Here is a 21,910-nt window from a genome sequence, read left to right as displayed (position 1 = left end):
TCCCCAGAGATGGACGCATACAGATTGATCTCTTTCTACAAGCTTTCCATCTGTCACCTAGCACAGTGATCTGCACGCCTATCTTCTGATGAGGAAGAGCAACATAGTATTCATACCATCTCTGAGTCTGTGACAGCTTAAGACACTGTTTCTCCTAAGAGTTACATAAAGAGAAGTGGAAGACTTAGATACTGTTACAGTTCAGTAAAAGGGTTCCTTTCTTTAGGTGTGTGTCACACCTGGAATAAGAGTACTCAGTAAATCTTGCCCAAGAATGTGGATTTGGAGAACAGGGAATGGTAAGCTTTATAACTTCTTATGCCAAAGTCATCCTTGAAAGCAATCTCAGGCAGAAGAAAACCTCAATCTTGGTTTGATTATTGGAGTATCACATTTAAACTGTTGCTAACAAGATGTATATGGTCAACCCTGAAATGTGGAACAGATTCCATGTTCTGGTTTAAAAAAGAAGAGTGTTATTGTAAACTGGCAGCAATATGCCCAGGGCTAAAATATCCACGGCATAACAGAAGAAAGAATTTCAAGTGAAAAGGAAAATGACAGCCTTAACACACTTTCACTGACTGCCTATAAAGATCTTCAGGTGACTGAGAAGTCAAACGGATAAATTCATGCTATCGTTTGCCTTTCCATAATAGTAGCTGAAAGCTGAACATTACGAATGAGTAGCATTTAAACTCTGGGGCTCTACTCCATGAGATGGAAAATAGAGCCTAAGATGTTAAATGTCAGTGGTACTGATCTCATGAGCTAACTGAATAGTCCAACCCAAAATATGCTCTTTAAAGTTATTCTTTTGCACAACCTAATATAGCCATTTTTTTCTGCATAAATATCCATACTTTGGTTAGTAAAGAAGTTATTCTGTGACTGAAAAGAAAATTAGGAGGGAATTACTGTTCATGAAATTTTAGCGAAAATTTGACTGTCAAGGGAAATTTCGTAGTAGCTAATTAACAGTATTGTACAAGAGAATCCACAACTTTTAAGTGCATCCATCATCCTTTTTGCAGAAGCAAAATAAGAATCCAATATCCTGACCTCACTGCACCTACAATAAAGATCAAATAGGTTGGTTTATTTCTGGGATGGTTTTTGTTTATATTTTTTCCCCTGCTAATACTACAGTGATGACAAAGGATAGTGGGACCCATGTTAGCTGAATACCACTGCATTTCTAGGCAAAACTTCAAGAACTCCTCTAACCACAATGACATCTCTCAGAATTAATAATAAAGATGTGTTAATTATACATTATACATTTGGAGAATATGTTATGTAGTTATGCCTGATCTTAACAGGTCACAAGAAATGTACTCTTAAGAAATAAGATGTTTTTTGTTTCTTCCTTTTTAGCAGAACACACTGTGCACATAGAACGGTGATTATACTCAAACAGAAAGTAGGAACACCTAAACATGCCTAAAGTTCCTGATCTCTGAAGGAAAAGATCTCACAGAACATCTCAGCCTCATGACTAAGAAAGGTGTAGTCCTTCCCATTGAGGTCACACTAGGCAGAAGAGATCCCTTCTCTCTCAGGATTATTTTGTCTCCTGCAAATGCCGCACCAGTAATAGGCACTTCTCTAGAACAAACAGATCCTTCCTTCACTCCAGCAGGAGAACCACTAACCTTTCTGCAATGTCTGTTTGCTCCCTCCACAAAGCAGGCACTGCCTCCTTCTGCATCCCTGACCTTTCCTCACTGTCTCTCCATTTGTTGCTGCTGTCCTTTTTAAAAAGCCTCTTATTGATGTTTTTAAACTGATGGGGGAACATAAACAAGTAATAAAGAAAGGTTAACAATACTGAATCAATACTGCGGAGAGAGGCGTCAGGGAGATGCAATTGAGGAGGTTGACTATGAAAGAAAGCAAAAGGCCAAATTTAATCACAGTGCTATTGGCAATTAAATTACATTTTGGATTGTTCTTTTTTTTATTATTTTTATTTTTTTATTTTTTTAAGGAAGAACTAATGAAAGCACTGTGCTGACTTTTATTAGCACTGCAGAAAAAGCAAAATGCCTGAATGGAAACTCTGACCAAGGGCCTTTTTGTATTCTTCTTAAGAACAGATAAGAACAGAATGAGTTATCCTCAACGATTATGGTCTTTTCCTAACTGAGAAGGAAAGGAAGCATAGGGGCTTAGATCTACTATAAGCAGAGAAATGTATATTATGTGTGTGCTCTGAGGAAAGTTACTAGTAGTATTTGTTGCAGTTTCCATGTCTTCAGAATAATGTGAGAAGAAAGGCCAGATCCCACTTCTTGCTCAGATAATTCCTTTTTGCCTCAGCATATCACCATGAATTGCTACCTAATGACAGCATCCACTGCTTAGTTTGGGGTCATTCTTTCAGTCTGACATGCTTCTTGCCTTCATTTTCTCACTCTTCTGCTTACAGTAATTATTTTTACCTATTCATCATGCTTATGCATGATTTTTTTTGTTGTGAAACAAAAGCCTGCATCATCTCCTATGTTTGTGATCTCATTACTGAACCTGCTTTTGCCAAAATAGGGATTGGAAGTTTATGCTAACGCTTGGTCCTGCTGTTCCCTTGGCTGCATAGAAAGCACAATGTGAAGGGCTCCAACCTTGTCCCTATGATCTGACATGCTGAATATCTGTGTTGCACTACTGTCATCACCCATGCAGCATCTGTGGGGTGAAGGAAAGGCAGATCATCTGCTCATGGCTATTCTGGACTGACAGTACATCCAAGCTTTCACCACATGAAATTCAAACCTTTCAGTCCTCACAACTGCTCTTACATGCAAATAATTCAGATTTTAAGAAAATCCTAATTACACTGAAACTCCTTCTGGTAGTTGCTAATGTGCCATAGGAAATAAGGCTGAAAACTTGTTTATTTGCTATCCAACACTATACAGCTTGCCTTTCATATCAGGATCAGACTATCTTAAGCATGAATTTAAATGCTAAATTGATTGCAGGTGTTTCACACAATAGAAGCCAGTAATTTTTACATTGATTTGGAATGTTCTCTTTTGCTAGATTGTGAACTGGTGGGAAATTCAGAAGCAACATTGCTGGATGTAAAGATGTTTTCTACAGCATGTTCCATGAAAGAACACTGAATCAAAACAAGAGAAAGCATGAGGTGATTTTGAAACGTCAGTATTCCCATGGTTTTCTTCCTTGCCCTAGGGATGACACATTCCTGCATCCAGTTCTGCTTTACATGGGGTGAGAGGAGAGACAGGCTAGTGGGGATACACAATACATATGACAAGGTATTGGTGAGGCTGCAACAGCTGCTCATGAGTCTCTAGAGCATCTCCCTGTATAGGATATGAAGCAGAAAATGCAGGCTTGTGGTTTGCTTGGAAGCACTATTGTTGTTTTAGAGTTTAGTATTTTTTATGTTCTCCCTGCTAATGAACTTGTGCAGTAGCCTCCTCAGGAAGGCATTCAAAGGCTCAGATGCTAATGAGCAGGTCTCTCATTATGGCAGGCAAAGCCACATAATGGGAACAACAAAAAGAATTAACATAAACAAGGGAAGGATACTGAGGATGAGGACTGTTTGTCATAACTAGTGCTGTGGCCAACCGGAAGCAGCTCTGTTTGCCAAGTTTAGTTTGTGTGCTGCCTGTGGTCTCCAGATTTCAGATGAAAGATGCCAAATGTGAAAAGAATGAGAGATCCACAAACCAATCCCTGCTAGGCTCTGTAACAGGAAAATGTTACTTGTTTGCCTCCCACCAGCTGGCATTCTCTTGATTTCCCTCTTGTCTTACCAAACTTTTCCTTCTTCTTTGGGAATTTATAAATTTAAATCTCTGCTGAGTAGCAGCATCAGCCTCCATGTGCAGGGCAAAACCATTTAATTGGTTTTCTTCTTTGGACTTAGACCAAACATGTCAGCTAGCTTCTCATAGGCTTTTTGTAATATGCCTTCTACCTTCACAGCCTGGTCATGTAATTTACAGGAGAGAAAGGGCAGTCAAAAATTTGACTTCTATTGTTAAAAATATGAAGAGAGCTTAGGTCTTGTTTTCCTCAGTTAGAATAAATTAAAAATTTAAAACAGCTTGTCCAGCCTTCCTTTGAGAAACATGGGAAAATTACCACATCAAGTCAATGACATGACCCTGGGACAGGGACGTATAATGGACATCCATGATGGTAACTACAGCTCTGCCTGCTCCAGCTAATAGGGTTAGGACCTGAGAGAGCTAAAGGATAGCAGCAGGTCGTCTCAGGATCACTGTCTCTACTACTCTAAGGGTGTTCCAAGCATGATTCTCTCAACTGTGCCACCAACAGCAAGTGATATTAATCTTTCAGTAATGAATCCATGGCCCATTTCCCAGCTACATGTATTACCTAGGTGTTGGAAGGAGAGATGCTGGCAGCCCCAGACTGATCACGTTCCTCTTACTGTTTCTCTCAGATAGTATCATGAACATAAGAATGCTGCTGGTTTTTAACAACCATTTGATTTAGATAGTGCCTTCCTGAGGTCTCCATTGAAGAGGACTCTACCATGGAAAAATCAATGCACCAGGCATGCACAGATCAGGAAGAAAATGGCACTGCTGTGTTTGATACTTCTTTGTGGCAGAGATGCTCAGCTACCCCACTGAACTGAAGTTCCTTCTGCTTTGCAGAATTTGTGCTGGGGAAAGGCAGAGGAGGACAGCCTCCTGTTTGATCTCTTTCAAAAAGAAAAATGTTTCATTTCCAAATTTGGCATCATTTTTCCCTAACTCTTGCTTCTGATGCATGGGAGATTTACACAGTTCCTTTAAATATTTACTGCCATAAGCCATGCCACAAAGATGCATTATTACTTTTTAACAAAGATTAAAGTTTAAGAACAGAATAAAAGCCTTGCCTCATACCAGAAGAAACTGTCCACCTGACAAACAAGAAATGCACCAAGTCATTTGTCTACAGACATAAAGAAGAGCTTAAAATTTCATTATTTAAAACAAACAAACAAACAAACAAACAAATAAATAAGCATTTTCTGTGGCATTGGCTTTGATTCCATCAATGCTGTGGTCTGTTTTGTTGAGGGGAAAATGTTTGTTCTTAATACTGGGTCAGGATAAAGAGGATAAAGCTGTAAACCCAAACTAGAGCTCATAATGGTTGCTAGTGGAAAGATACTCTCTCTGATTCCCTCCACACATACCTTGCTTGCTGAGATTGAACATCTCTTGTGATAGCAAGTAATATTTAATATCCTTACCTGTTTAGCTGGCAGAGGTGTGTGGACATAACTATTTTTTTGTCTGCACTCTGATCAAACCAAACAGGACCATCAAGGTATCGTAGCAATGCAGAAAGTTAACTCCATATTGTTCTGTAATTCCCAGGGTGCTTCAATGATCATAGTAACAGCTGGGTCTAATATTTTAGTTTAACCTTTGGCCTGGAAGAGAGAGGAGAAGTTTAGTTAGCACTGGGCAAAGTAGCATTAGAAGTAACACCAAATCATTAAGCAACCCAACAAGCTTTATACACTACAGACAGTGGATTGTTGTCATATCCTATATATGTTGTTGCCATCTGGGACAAAAGAGAGCTGTTCACCTGAAAACGATGACTGCCAGAAATTTAGGAGAAAGCAGGAAGATTCGCCCTGTCAAAAGGGAGCTGCAATAAAAATGTCTAAATAAGATACCTCTCTCAAAGCCCACTGGTCCTCAGGCATAGCAAAGAACCGCTGGAAGAAGCAACTTTGCCAAAGGATGTGAGTTCAGATAGCAGATACTGGTGAGGTATTTCAAATAGAGATCATTTCAGGGTTACAAGTTGCACATCACTCAGAAAGACCCAAGCTAAAAATAATTGAAATCTCACACATTTTCCCTGCTCCTTTTTTTTCCTATAAGAATTGCATACGACTCCTATGGGAAACATTTTGGTCCTAGATGAACATTCCTGCCTTCTAGCGACATACACAATTCCCAGGATAAGAATCAGTGGATCGTGCTATAGATCTTCTTTCTAAATAATCAGTATCATAAACATATCCACAAGCTTCTCAACATCTGTCTGTCTTAAAAGGTTTGTCAGCCAGGTGAAACATATTTCTCCTGCTTGGTAGAAGGAGAGGTATAAGAGTTAAAAGAGCTCAAAAATCATTGAAGGCACCACCTCTCATGAAAGACTTTTCAATAGCAACATTTAACCAAACTTGAGCCTTCATTTCTAAGTGAAATTTTTTGGGGGGAGGGGAGGTGTTACGTATTTTCCTTAGCACCGAGTATATTTGCAGATTTCGGCATTAATTTTTCTAAAGGATTTCAATGCATTTGAAATTTCATTCTTTCTGCCATCACAGAAGAGACTGTTCCTAGGAGAAATGTCACCCAACTTTAGTAGTGATCATAACTCACAGGAGAGACCTATACTATAATTTCCACTGGGATCAATATTGACCTGAACAGTTGCTTGCTGTTGACGCAACACTGCCAAATGCCTCTGCTGTACTTTATAAATGACAAGACATACAGCTACTTATCAAAACAAGAAAAGTGATTCAGCAGTGGTTTCTGCTCATGGGGAATCAAAAGGCAAAGAAAATAGGTGAGCCTTATTTCCTGTATATATTAAGTAGCCTATTTCTCAGCAATATCACTGACTGTAGCAAACACAGCAGCTGACAATTAGGATACTCACCATCTAGACATCACTGGCCTAGGGCCAGCTTGATTGCCTTCTTCAGCTCACACCAGAAAGTGTTTTGCACTTCACATTAAAATTTGAAGCCTACATTTTCTGTAGCACTGAAAAAATAAAATCCAAAGAGGTGCACTTAGGTCCCCAGAGACAGCATAATTCTACTTTAGTTTAAGATTTGCTAATGCATTGAAGTCATTAATGTTTCATGGTGGTTCCATTTCTGTGTGCACACAAAGCCTTTTATACCACCCTGGTTAATGAACTCCTATTTCCCAGGAGGCCTTTGGAAGCAGAGATGTTTTCCCCTAATGAAATGGCCCAGACTCTTTGTTTTGAAGTTGTTTACATAGTTAATAGCTCCTTAAGGGGAAAGAACAAAATAGAAGCCTGCATGTACAGTTGCTCCATAGATAGAGTATACAAGTCATTGAGAAAAATAAATCATTGAGTTGTGAACAGTTTTGATATGGTCTGGGGCACTGATTTCTTTCTTTCTTTTTTTTTTTTTTTAGCTAAATTCTAATCTCTACAAAGATAAACAAAGATCTGCCCAGAGGGATGAAAAAATGAGAGAGTAAAGCAACAGGGATACCCTCCATCCTACAGACCATTTGGTCCTTTTAATCAGAAACTCCTACTAAAAACATGCTGCTTCTCTTTGCTTCAAGTTCTCAACTGCACATAATTTAGGACAATAATCCTGCTTTGAATGGTCTGAGATAGCACTAATTCCAGTGTTTATGGTTAGAACAGTTTCCTTCACACCCACCACTTCTGTTTCTGGGGGAAAAATTCAACATCTCAGCCACTGACCTGTTATTTAGACTTATGCTGTTATCAATAAATAAAACTGAAATAGGCATTCTAAGCTACCACAGATTCGTAGCCCCATCTTTTGCCACTTCTGACTTTTATCTGGACCTGACACATTGGCAAGCCCATTTCCATGGCAAATTCAAAAAAACACAAGTGCTTGAATAGTGAAGGAATGGGTATAATACCATTTAACTCTGTTTTCTAATAGTTACCTTGGTGGCTGTTAAACCTAGAGAATAAACGAGTGGTATGTTATTTCTGAAACTGAAGGTCATTGAAAACAAAACATCATCACACACAGACAAAACAAAAACAAAAATGAAAAACAAACTAAAGAGGCATTCAAAATGTCATTTGTACAACTCACCTGACTCAGTCTCGATGCTATAATTGTACAATAAAATATGCTTAGGGCAAAATGATCCAAATTGCCAGTGTCACCAGGCTGACAGAAAAACATCTAGGAAAACAGCAGGCATCCTACTAACAGCTGAATGTTCACATTTGTCAAAGTGAAGGAGTAAGCGGAAAGAGGAAGTATGCCATGGAGAACAGCGTCTTAGAGGAGAAAAGGAAATGGGGTAACAGGAATGAAAACAGCAGAGCATGTTACTTGAAAAGTTGGGGAGAAGCTGAGTTATTTTCAGTTTTTAAGATAGATTAGCTCTCATTTACCAGGTCAACATAATTTAATCAGTCTAATGTAGGCTGTCTGAAGTGCTACCTGTGTTAATTTGAAAGTCTCAGCTGGTGTGACACAGATTTTCTGAATATCTCAGACAAAGAGGAAGCCAAAAGACCAAGAGATGTTTTACAGAGAACCCAGAGGGTCCCTGCTGAAAACTGCAAGTAGCTTTAAAAAGTAACAAATTCTCATTTTTATTCATTTTCCCTTAAAAAAAAAAAGCTATCTATCTATCTATCTATCTATCTATCTATCTATCTATCTATCTATCTATATTTTGTCATTGTAGAGAGGGAAAGGAAAGTAGAGCAAGTGTAGACAGACAAGATGCTTCTCCAGCCCATAAGGCCAGCAGAAGGTTGGCATTCCCTCTAAGCATTACATCAGTAACTGGAAATAGAATCATAGAATGGTTTGAATTGGAATGAACCTTTAAGATAATCTAGTTCCAACTCTCCTGCTGTACAGGTAGGAACACCTCCCTCCAGAGCAGTTGCTTGAAGCCCAGGCCTGGCGTTGAATGCTTCCTGGAAGGGGGCATTCACAACCTCACTGGTCAACCTGTTCCAGTGTCTCACCGCCCTCACAGTAAAGAATTATTTCTCCCTAATATCCAGTCTAAATCTACCCTCTTCCAGTTTAGAACCATTTCCCCTCATCCTGTCACTATCTGCCCTTATAAAAAGTCCCTTCCCAGCTTTCCTGTGGGCCCCTTCAGGTTCTGGAAGGTTGCTATAAGGTCTCCTCAGCGTTTACTCCAGACTGAAGAGCCTCAGCTCTCTCAGCCTGTCCTCGTAGGAGTGTGCTCCAGCCCTCTGTTCATCTTCGTGGCCCTCTTCCGGACCTGCTCCAACAATGGGAGCTCTACTTCTGATATGGAGGTTTCCTATTCATGAAATTGGCTTGTGCAAGCAATTTTAAACATTAAACAATGCGTACACCTTGCTTGGCTTAACTGGGAATGAACTAGAACAAGAACATGCAGAGCATTTGGATTCAGCTGCTGCTTCCCAGCTGGGTGCTTGGGAAGGTGGATTAGAAACAGGCTGCTGAGTTGTACCGTTTAAAATCATTTCTCTTCTTAGTTTTGACTCAAACTAGCAGGAAGAGGCAATTCTACCTGACACAGAGAGGTTCAGAAAAACATTTTCTATACTTCTGCATAATTTTCTGTTTGGTTGATGTTGGATCACATCAAAGGACTGAGTAAGGGGCTTCTATCCACGCAGGGGTCATCTTTCTGCAGCACCTCCACTGCAAACAGGAAGAGAAAAAGAAAAGGACAGAAAGAATATGCAAATGTGAATATGAACTTTTAGTCATACCTACTTATCTCTCCATGTTTTAATTTTCCAAATAGCACACAAGTAAATGAACTCAGAGGATTTTTTATAAGATTTCTTTCTTACAAAAAGAAAAAAAAAAGTCCCACATATGGTTATTAAATTGCAAGGAATACTGTGTACAGGTACTATCTAATTAGCACTAATTGAACAATAGGAAGGACTGCTCCATTTTAATCAGAAACCACAATTTTACAGCAGAAAACTTTTAACTGTGGGGAAAGCTCTCAAGTCATGGCTCGCAGGTTACACCCGCACACGTTAAGTAACTAAAGAGCACAGTCTGTTCTGTCAAGTAATGATCCATTTTTTCCCTCTGCTTGGGGAAGGAAAAAAAAAAGATCAACGTTTAAAGTATGCAATGAGCATCTAGTGAAGGGAAAAGGAGAAATAAGTCTTCCATTCACACACCAGATGTTCCCATTAAACAATCGTTTTCAAGAAAGCTCAGCTCATGTGGAAACAGAGCGCTTCAGAGTTCAGAAGGGGGAAAGAGAAAAGAAAGTTAACTTGCAAAATAAGGGCAGCTGCTGACGAGATCTCATCAGCTCTGACCTGGCAGACATCAACCCAGCTTTGCAGGGGTGGGAGCCAGGCCTGGTGTAAACCCGCAGTGGCAGTGGCTGAGTCGTGCTGCTGTGGACCATCCTCATGGGCCTACCACCCTCTGCTGCTGGGCTGCAGCCTTCTCCTCTCACCCTCTCCTCCCCAAGGTCCTGTTGTCATGGCCACATTTGCTTTATAGCAATGGCATGAATGAGACTTCTCTCAATATTTTTTTAATACGCGATTTAGAACCTACCTTAGGTTTCTGCACTTGGAAATTAAGACATTCAAGTGTTCACAGTAAAGTGGGCCCCTCTCCAAATTCCTCGTAGTCTTTGTTGTGCTGCTCAAACTAACACTCACTAGCACAGGCACAGCATATACAAACACCAATAGTCATAGGTAAAACAGCTGGATTAACTTCAGCCTCATCTATTATTGGGTTTAGGCCAAATAGCACTTCATGCCATTTGCAACAGCAGCCTGACTCAAAAAAGTTTTCCCCAGTGCTATTTGCCTGCACTTATTTGTCATCTTTGTGGTACAGTCTTGCTGCTCAGCCAGCTACAGCACAAACCACTCTGCTCAGGCCAGCTTTTGCCTTTGTACTTAAGGGAATGGGAAGACTCACCAGTCATTGGAGCAGTGATCCCTCAGTGACCTCCCACGACGTGTTTCTTGCAGCAGGTAAGCCAAGGACTATGCAGGATGAGTTTAAAACCTATCCTTCTCTAGAGCTTACAGCAGCAAGACAGGTCAACATCTGCAAGAATTACGGTTTTGAGAAGGCAACAACAAAAAACAGCACCTGCTAAATTGCCAAGAGCAAGAAAGACATGTATTAAGACCCTTTGTGCTTTCTAAAAATGTGTAAAACTAGATCCCTTTAATCTGAAACAACAATTACTGTGTCACTATTGTTTTCCTGGACTCAATTTGTCATTGTTTTATCCATCTTTCCTGAAGTTCAGCAGGAATTTTAATTACAGTTCTCCTCTTCCAGGCTTGCTCTCGGTTCAAGGTATCGCTACGTGCCCTTGGCAAGTCAGAGCTCAGCCCCGCTCAAATTGTAGCAGTCCATTTTCCTATTAAAGGTATGTTGCTGCAGAGTGATGTATGGCTCAGTGTGGTTCATCTAACACTGTCCTTGTTATGGAGGAAAACAAGGACTGGTGAGTGCTCAACCATCTGCACAGGCAGAAAAAAAGTATTTGTGGTCTCTATAGAAGTAGTTGGCCAAGGAGAGCTGTGTGTTTCTGTAAAATACACCACTTCTGCAATGAAATGCCTGGGGATAGCCCTAGGTTTAAAATTCCATCAAAAGAAATAGTTGCACAGCAGTATTTGATAGCATTATGTGGTATTATTGCATTACTACTGTTGTCACTGCTGTTTGTTACTACATGCTATTTGACAGCTCTGGATCCAGAAATGTATGCCAAAATTAGTGATAACAGTGATTTCTGTTTAAGAGTTAGAACCTGTGCTGTCTTTCAAGTCATGAAACTGAATTTGCACTTCCTGGGCTATGAGGAATAAAGCAATTTTCTCTATTGAGTCCCATCTTGTCGCAGGTCGTAGTTAATTTCCAGCAGCCACCATGTGCCCCCTTATTCCTGGGTGGGCAGTGGAGCCTTGAGATATCTCTACCTTATGCTAGCACACATCCTGCAAAGGACCATCCTGACTTATGTTCACACGAGCCACACTAAATTCATTTTAAAGCCCTGCTGTTTGTGTTCTTTGTGTTCTTGGGATGGCAAACATCTCCTCTGCACTGGCAAAACAGAATCAAGCAGGGTAAACACTCATCCCCCACTACATCATATTGCTATGTGCCTGATCTTCTTAAAGCTGGGGGCCTGAGGAATAGCTGACACCTTGGGAAGCCAAGTGTTTCAGCAACACTACTGTAGCAGAGTAGTGTGAACCAAGAGAGATTCTCCCTCTGAACCAGCATGAGAAACTGGAGCAAGTAAATGTCACTTCTCCTTGCACTTAAGGGGCAACACAATACTTGGGGAAAATGTTATGCATCACATCTCAGCTCTTTCTTTTCTTCTGTTCGAGTTGATCAACTACAGGCAACAAAGAACATGATGCTTTAAAATAATAATAAAAAAAAGCAGCTAGAGCTTTTGCTGTCAAGTAGGTCTCTTAAGCCCCATGGGTAATGTTCTCAAATGACAAAGCTGCTCTCCTTTCTGGCAAAGGTCTTTTATCAAGCGATACAGCAGCACATTTTCAATCATCTCCATATCACAATGAAGAGACAAACCCTGTTAGCGTTGTTCTCCAAAAATCATAAAATGCACTGGCTCAGTACACCTAGGGACTAGGCTGGGCTTTGAGCTTCCATGAATCTTAGCAGCAGCAGGAGAAGTGTAATTCAATCTTTTTAACTTGGTGATATATATTCATGTCAGTGGCTTTAAGATAAGGAAAAGACGTTAGTTGAAGAATGAAACTTTTGATGAATAACCGAGAGTACGATGAATAATGTACAAATATTTCTTTCCTCTCAGTCAAAATGATTCCAGATCCTTTTTCATTTTAATCCCTGTCATATTCTTCATTTTTATAAAAACCTTAAAGAAATGAAAGAGGAAGGGAAAAAAAACCTATATTTTTAAAGGGCATTGGAGTTCTAAAAGAGGACTTATTTCCAAGCGTTCCCAATTGCACTCAAAGATATTTTTATCAGCTCTCTTAACTGCTAGAAAACAAAAGATTGTTTGGTTACAGGCAGTAATAATGATATTAATGATGGGTTACCATGTAAAATCTTAGCTTATCTGTTTGTGCTCTGCAGAAAATGTTGAATTTAGTTTAGAAGAATGTTTCTTTTCACCTGGGAGGTATTTTTTATCAAATAAAATATAAAAAGCTGTTACAAACATTTTCCTTCCTTACAATTTCATTTTTAATTCTGCCACAGCAAAGAAATTATGAGAAAAACCTATCTAATGGTAGCATCATTTCCGAAGAGAGGCAACAAAAGCAACTGGTGTAAACATATTTTTGTTTGTTTTCTTGCAGGACAGGAGGGGGAAATGAGACAAATGGCATATTTGCTGAGAGACTTGCCCATTCCTTCATGGGATGTATCAAAGCCTGATTTCAGAAAGATGCTTTTGGCAGAAAGATTTCACTGAGATGCAGGCAGACACAGTAGCTGATGTTTGGTGACCCCCAGTAGGAGGTAGGTCACGTTATCTGGACCTGTTTGAACTTAAAACTTGTGACACTCCTGCAAATGTGTATAAGATGTGCCTTCTCTTCTTTTGAACCTTTGAACTAACAAGGGCAATTTTCACCTCTGCACTAAATTGGCTGCACAGATTGGAACTTCAGAGCAAGGATGTGATGCCATTTGAAAAGTTAAGGAGGGCACAGAAATGGATGGTGGGGCTGGAGACACAGGCTAACCAAAAGAACAATGTGCAATACAGCCACTGGAAAGTATGTGATTATAAAAAAAAATTAGGCAAACTCAGTAGGTAATGTTAATTCCTCCTATGGTACTAACAGCAGGATCAGGACACCTGCTATGCTGCCATCAGCATAACGAAGTTCAGAGCAATGACTGGTGCATGCTTTGTAACAAACATTACCAGTCCACACAAGGAAAAAACATTTAATTGATCATCTTGAGGGGAGAAGTATATCATCTGTACTCAAACCCCGCTGCACAGTGCTCAGCACAAAGTCAAAAATTACCTTCAAAATTTCCAGAACAAATCCACTTTCCTACCGCCTAGATTTTTCTCCCCTTTGATTAATCTTCTTTATGAAGGGAGACATATCGTGAGACATGTTAGATGAAATTGCTGAAAGGAAAAATTAAGACTAAAAGAGTGACTTGTTGAAACCAATAAGAGTGCGAGAATAGCCCTTACTGAATGGAGTTCCTCTTTATAAAAGCTTCTGTTTGAAGTCTGTCTCTCGAGGGGAGAATGTCTGTCAAAGTATTTTTTCTGAAATGAAAATGAGGGTAACATATTTTAAAATACTATGCACAGGAATAAAACCTTGTTCTTCCAGGCATCCACTGAAGATGAAGCAGGTCCGTGTACACTTCAATTCACTAACTTGTGTCTCCTGTATTCCAGTAAAAATGCAATAAATTCAGAGATACCAGTGCAGTAACAAGTAACAGCTGGCCCTGGTCCTGGTCTTGGCTATTGTTTGCTGCACAAACAGTGGTCTTGACCACTGAAACCCAATAGGGGAGGGTAACAGGTAACCACAGATCCATGCCTATTGAATACTGAGCTTATTGCCTTTAATAGAGCTACAAGTACTTCAGGTGAACTATGATGAAGCAACCAAAGTGTCAATCTTCCACCTTTTCTGGAGTGGACTTGCTGCTCTGCATCATCATGATCATCCATGAGGACTTCATTGCTCTCTTCCAATATCTGACAGGTGCTTATAGCGAGAGTGGGGTTGGTCTCTTCTGGTGGTGACCGGACAAGAAGAAATGGCCTTAAGTTGCGCCAGCGTAAGTTTAGGTTTGATAGCAGGAAAAATTGCAGAAAGGGTTGCTAAGCACTGGAATAGGCTCCCCAGGGAGGTGATTGAGTCACCATCTCTGAATGTGGTACTTAGGGACACGATTTAGCAGAGGGTTGTTAGGGTAGTATGGTCATGGTTGCACTCTATGATAGTTAAGGTTTTTTCCAACCTGAGTGATTCTTAGATTCTATGATTTGTTTTCTAAACATAAGAGTGAGTAAAGGGGTGATGATGATGCTCAACAGGAAAGCAAACAGGCAAAGTTTCCGAAAACCACAGTTTAAACCAGTAGCAGAGCTAGGGACTGTTATTGGGTCTCTACAATATTGGACTCACTCCCTATACAGAAAAACAACCCCTGTTTCCCAAGGATGCTGTTCCCAGAATCCATGGTGTTTTCCTCAAAAATTCTGATTGAGATTTATATCCAATCAGTTTGTTCCCAAAACTTACCAGAACATCTTTGAGCCAAACTTTTTAGACTCTATTAAGAAGGTCTACGGTATTGATTTATTATCATTAATTCCTCTTCTTTATCCTTGTCACAGCTTTTCACAGATATATGAGGTTAAGGAGCATGAAGCTAATTAAATAATCTGACTGGCTGAACATCTGTTGAAACATAATAATAACTGTTGAAGCCAACACTCCTGAGTAGCTATTAATTCTGGTTTAAAAGTTAGAGGAAGGATTTAAAAAAAAAAAAGGACTCACCAAGAAACAGCACTTTTTGGGCTCAGAGTGAGCCCTCAGCCTCCCTCTGAAGTGTCTCCCACCCAAATCCCAGTGTACTGACCCAGGTGTCCCTTTGGGGCTTCCTCACTCTTAGAGATCAAAAGGTCAAAAGGCCACTAGAGGAATGCAGACAGCTTGTAGATTGTTGGTGTGCAGCAGCTAGAACCAGAGATTCAGACACAAACAGGATAGAGCATGCAGAGATCCACATCAATTCAATCCAGAAATGAATGAAATTAGCTTAGATTAGAAATGTGTCCAAATAAGCATTTAAGTGAGGAAAAAAACCTTTTCTTCAGTTCCTTTTTCCCCTTCATCCATACAAACAATATAGAGGACCCCTAAGTAGTACACTACTTTGGGTTGACATCTCTAACTTTCTGGGAGGGAAAGGCTGAGGTACTCACCCTTATCAGAAGTTTTAGGCTCCTGTTTGTAAACGCTGCACCACTAGGAGGACCAAATGTACTTCCTCGCAATCCATCAGCAGCTCACTCCAGTGGGACAACTCCTCCTGCTTAGGGTATACATACTCTGACCTGTAGCAGTGACAACTAGAGTGGACATCAGGCACACAGAATGACTCAGGCTGGAAGGGACTTTAAAGATCGTCAAGTTCCAATCCCTTGCCGTGAGCTCATTGACACCCACCAGATCAGGGCCAAGGATCCCATACAACCTGTCCACAAGCATTTCCAGAGATAAGGCAGCCTGTTCCAATGCCTCAAATCCCTCTGAGTGAAGAATTTCTTCCTAACATCTAACCTAAATTTCCCCTCTTTTAGTTTAAAGCCATTCCCTCTTGCTCTATCACTACCAGACCACATAAAATATCGCTCCTCTTCCTTCTTATAAACTCCTTTCAACTACTGGAATGCAACAATGAGATCTCCTCACAGAAGGTAAGAGGACTTGTCCATAAGTTCGAATTTCACCTTGCAGAGTAAATATAGTCCCAGTGACTATGTTTACAAATGGTACAGGGCCTCAGACACCCAATGGATCCTACTTACCTTCCTGCCCAAGCTTGTTTAGAATAAAACCAGTGATCTCTCCTAGTTCTGATCAAAGGTATATGCATTTAGTTGATTAAGTACTGTGAAAACAGACAGCAGTAGAGTTGCAATTGTCTGCTCATAAAGGGTCCTGTTAAACACAATAGCAGTCTCACAGCCTCGTTGACTGGAGACACTTGCCCACAGCCTGAAGATCCTGAGCCCAGGAATGCCCCCAAGCCTAATACACAGGCCTTTGATTCACTGCTTAGCATTGCCTCTCTTAATTTGCTTGGGTCTTGCATTTTCTCCACAGCTTGCTCTCCATATCATTTTGTCCAAAAATTCTAAACGGGATAAATTAATTAGATCAACTCTTTCCCACTACTCAGATTTAGAAGTCCTAAATCTCCTCCTGTGCTGGCAATGAGTAGGGGCTGTGGGACTCATGTGAGGGTTCACATTGAGTAGGATGTGCCCCAAGGCCTGCAGGAGCTGATGACTGACCAACAACCACAGTCTTGGCTATGTCCATTGATGTCAACATTTATCCCCAGGCTTTCCTGCAAAAAAGCCACTAGACTGCATATGTTTATACAGTACATATTGTAAATATTGTAAATATTGTAAATATTGTAAATTGTTCACAGCTTAAAAGTGTAGTAGGTGTGGATGTGTGAAGAATATGCTGAGAATTTGCTGTTTAACCTACAAAAGGGAGAGAAGTTCTATGCTAGATTCAAAGAGGAAAGTCCCTCAGCATCCTGTTACAGAGATCAGATCTCTAGCAGCCCGTAGAGTGGAACTGACAGGAACATTTCAAGGTTAAAAAAAAAAATTAAAAGCACAGTCTTGCAGGTATTACTAACAATATCTCAGATTATTCCAAGTATAGGCTATATTATTAGGTAGTAAGGTCTCAAGTCACAACTGGATTTAGACTTCCACATTTGCTCACAATAACCTTTAGATACTTAGGGGCATGTGTTCAAGCCGTAAAGCAGAGCTCCTGTGGCATTTCTTCTGCTGGCAAGCTGCTGCCCAGCTTGACTGCTTTTTCCTGATGGTTATTTTGTTCCCCTTTCATTCCACCACCTTTGCTCCTCTTTGAAAACCTTTAACTTCAAGGCTGGGCCTCAGGACATAGAAGAAGAGATGACTCCATCTTGTGTACTGGTTGTGCTACATCTTCTCTTGATTCAGTTGATCCAGCCTGAGAGTATTAGACTAAACTCTCTCTACAACTAAACATCCATTTCTCCCTTGTTGCGTATGCTGGTCTGCCACAGCCTTTCAGCTAGGCCATTGTTCTTCTTTTCTTCCTCACTGTTTCACATCTGGTTTTTGGTTTTCCTCTTCTTTTTGCAAGTTCACGTCACAAGCACAAAAATTTTAATAGCGTGCATCACCATAATGTTTCCATTTCCTTTAATGAACACTCTACACTCTCCTCCCCTCTATGTCTGTGTATGTGTTATTTTTGTTAGCAATATCACAAATTCCCTAAATGTTTTGAAAACTGCTTGACATTCAGAACAAGGCATTAAGAGGATTTATTCTGTCCTTGAAGTAGGCATGTAACTCCTCGTAATGTGAGAGCTCACAGTGATGTAAATCCAGAATAACTTCATTAACATCAGCAGGCCTGCGCATGTAAAACAAATGTAAAGCAATGAAGAAACCGGCCCTTTTACACTGACCAGGTGAAAAATCCCAACCTCAAACACAAATATTTCCTGTCCTGTCTCTACCTACACAACTACATGAAAATTAAAATTAAGCCCTACTAATAACAAGGTATCTAAAGTGCAGGATCAGGCCGTTTTTTATATCTAGAAAGGGTACATTTAGATCTCCTACTCACACACAGATCCTCACATGTGCTAATCTCATGAAACAGTTTGCAGTGAGCAATTGTTCCCTTTTTCATGACCCAAAATAAACCTCTCCCTACAGGCTCATACAGAAACATCAGCAGCCTTGTTTAATTAATGTCCTGGGGTCAAGGGGAAAATGTATAGATAAATATACTTAAAAGCACTGAAAGCTTAGTGGCAGCCGTCCAGCAGTTCTTTCTTCATCTTTGCTTGCTGTATCAGGGAAAAAAAATAAAAAAAAAAAGCAGTCCATAAAGCTTCAAAAAGTGATCTGTCTCTGGGTCTTGGACTCCTGTCAGTTGTCAGTCCTGTAATATAGCACTATGATATATGATGGGAGACCAGCACTCAGATGATGTATGACAATAATACGTCAGCAGTGCAATGGCGCTTTGATAGTGCTTAATAAGCAGAGTACTTTACTGGGGCCAAGGGAAAAAGAAAGACCTGGGCAGAAACCCAATCCAGATAAGGACTGACTTACTCCATCAAAATGCTTCATTCTGAGCAAGGACTGAGAGGTGGGCACCAGCATTCAGCAGGAGGCACTTCAAGCACTAGACTCTTTGGGGTTAATTCTCTGAGGTGTAAGAACTTGCATTTCTTATTGCACCAAAATCTGGTCTGAATGTGTCCAAAGGAAAGAGGTCCCTCTCCTACCTTGGCAAGGCTAAGAACTCTCCTGGCAAGTAGGAGAACTGAGTGTAACCTCTTTAGACTAATTACAGAAAGGAGAAAATGTTTATTAGATGTCTCTCAGGTTCTGCCTTTCAATCCAATGCTCCTGAGTCTGAAGACAGAGCTTCAGCTGGTACAAGCATGTACCTGCCCTTCTTTTCTGTCCTCCCCTACAGCCTGTGGGTGAGGAAGCAGCCAGCTCTGACTGTGTCTCACTGCAATTGTGCAGTCCATCATCAACATTGATGTAACATGGTTTGTTCAGTCATGGACACAAGGGGGATGTGTTCTCAGCCAGGCCCTCTAGGTGCTCCCATTATACAAGCAATGAAAGGCTCTCCCTGTCAAAGGAACACAAGAATATCAATAGACAGCAAGCCCAAACCAAGTACACTGTTCAGTATCAGCATAACAAGCTGGGGAAAATGCACTCGACAGTACATTTCTATCCCATACTACAGCTGTCTCATCTCTCATTTGTCAGTCTTTGTTCATATGGGTGTTGTTGGGCAATGCAGTAAGGATGGAACAAGACAGTGGTGAGTTGCCTCCATGAGTAATTATGCTGGTCTTTTCCTGTGCAACACTATTCCTCATGGAGGGATATTTGGTCCAAATGTATGGCTACCATAGCGTAGTAAATAATGCTTAAACTGCCTCTAACAAAGAGAATAATAAGTCCAATTTGCGCAGAGAAATTGAGCTGGATTCAGACAAAGGCAATTCTCAGATTAGGAGGGCTGCTATTTAAGTGCTTGCATTTGACTTCTCAACTTCATCTAGTTGGATTTCTGCACATAGTTGATTACTGAGTCTTAAGGGTAGCTCGTTATGCTACTGTAACTTCAATATTTGTGCTTATCTATTCAGGATCTATATTTCAGGACTTCATGATCAGAATTATACTGGCAGTGGTGTAAAGAGGGCCAAACCCAAAGCTTTCAAAAGCTGGGAATCCTTTCTGTGATGCTGGAGGTCTCTCATACACCACTGTCAGAAATGGCCACCCTATTTCTTGGTTGCATGATCTTTTCAGTTCAGTAACTGAATGAAAAATAAATGAAAAATAAAAGTACTAATTGCTCATTATAAAATGAAGAATAAATATATCAGTTGCATTCATGTGTAATACACACATAAAATATTTGCTGCATCAGGCCAGAGAAAAAGCTTGGCCCATTAGTTTCACTTTCATAAGTGACAAGTAGTAAGACACCTGGGAAAGATTGCAGGAAGGAAACAGTGGTGGAGAGATTAGATGCTTCCCAAGTAACTCTCACACACCAGAAATCTGCAGCTTAGGAGGGATGGTGTGGTGATTGTAGAGAGATGGCTGATGCATATCCAGAGACACATAAGCATGCACTCTCTTCTCCTTTTTTAACAGCCTGTTGTGCCAAGGAGTGAAGGTAGCTTTGTGGGTTTTTTTTCCTTAGCATGGACACTCTGCAGTGTTTTCCGGACTAAAGTCTTCTAGATGCATAAGCAAGACACAGATAAGTCTCCATTCTTGTTTACTTTCCATATTCCAAAGAGGATCAGATCAGCCTGTGGGATGGGAAGGCAAGGAGATAATTATTTTTGTAAGATAACAGGAAGAAGAAAAGACAGGTAGTTCTTTTACCTTAAAATCAGCTGCCTTATAAAGCTTCTCTTGCTTGCCCTCCATGACCCTAAATAACATATACATTTGGAGGGCTAGATACAGCAAGGAAAATCCAGCAAAGACAGAGGAGACTTTGCCAAAAGGAAATTTGAGAAGAACAGGACTGAAAGAGCAGACAGAGGTAACTCTGATGTACAAAAATACATTTATTTTCAACAATTTCAAAACCACTGCCTTTTTTTTTACAGTAAAAATATTCAAATGGAACAATAAAACCAAGAACAGTATATATATATGTATAGATATGACTCATGCATTTGTATTACTGTGTTTAATACAAGTATTGCAATTGTCTGCCTCATTTAATCCTTTAAAACCATGGTTGTGGTTTGGATTTAATGCACTGTCCAACATCATCAGAAGGGATGTGAGGATTCTGGTTTGCTTTTTCAGACCAGCACAAGCTAGAATGTGTGTGAGAACTGATTGTAGGGATAGGCAGGGAAATAGGACACCTTTTCACGTAATTGAATCCAAGTCTTAATCTAGAAGAAAATGCAGGTTCTCCTGCACATGCTCTTATTGACAGCAGTAAAACCATAACTGAAAACCTCTGCAATCCCAGTCTCTCTAGCCTCATTTTCAAATCTTCTGTGTTTACTGTTGGGGTTCTCAAGCACAGGTTAAACCACATTGTGCATCTACTACGTATTTATAATATTCACAGAGTCAAAAGCTGCAGCTAGTCTCCAAAACAGACACATTAGTCATATATTAAATCAATACAGCAGAATCCATTGCAAACAGAGGCTGGCAGTGATAGAAGGCACTGACCCGATCTTTTGCTCTCTCTTTCTTTTCCTCTTCATACACAACTAGACTGTGGGAGCAATTTATGTTATACTCATATTACTTCCTCTTTCCCTCCTCCCTCAGGTAAATAATCATCTAAGCTTCAAGGATTTCCATTACATTTCCTCCAATGTAAACTTGCAGAGGAAAAAAAACAAATGATGTTTCCAGGCTGTTACTTTACATCTATACAAAGCAAAAGTGGACAATACTCCAGCCTCTGCCAAACACTCCAGGTCAGCACCTTCCAAAAAAGTAAACAGCTGGTTGCACAAGCCAAACCTTAGAGGTCCCATGGATTGCTGCAGCCTCAGGTATACCACAGTGACACAGTAGTTAACTTCCTAGCACCCTACAGGAGCAGTTTTCTATTATGAACACAAGGTTTTTCCAGCTGCCATCAGCAATTATTTGCCCTTATGCAGGAGGTATGCTCTTGCAGGCGTGATCCCATGCATATTCTAGGGTGAGCTATTTCCAGACATACATGGAGCCCTCTCTGGTTCAAGTAGCAGTGTGACAAACTACTCTGACAGGTGGTGATAACCACTAAGTCTCAGTGAAGATGA

The sequence above is a fragment of the Meleagris gallopavo genome, chromosome 8 (genome assembly GCF_000146605.3).
Source record: "Meleagris gallopavo isolate NT-WF06-2002-E0010 breed Aviagen turkey brand Nicholas breeding stock chromosome 8, Turkey_5.1, whole genome shotgun sequence".
In the NCBI taxonomy this organism is placed as follows: domain Eukaryota; kingdom Metazoa; phylum Chordata; class Aves; order Galliformes; family Phasianidae; genus Meleagris; species Meleagris gallopavo.
Note: the sequence above shows the minus strand (reverse complement) of the source record.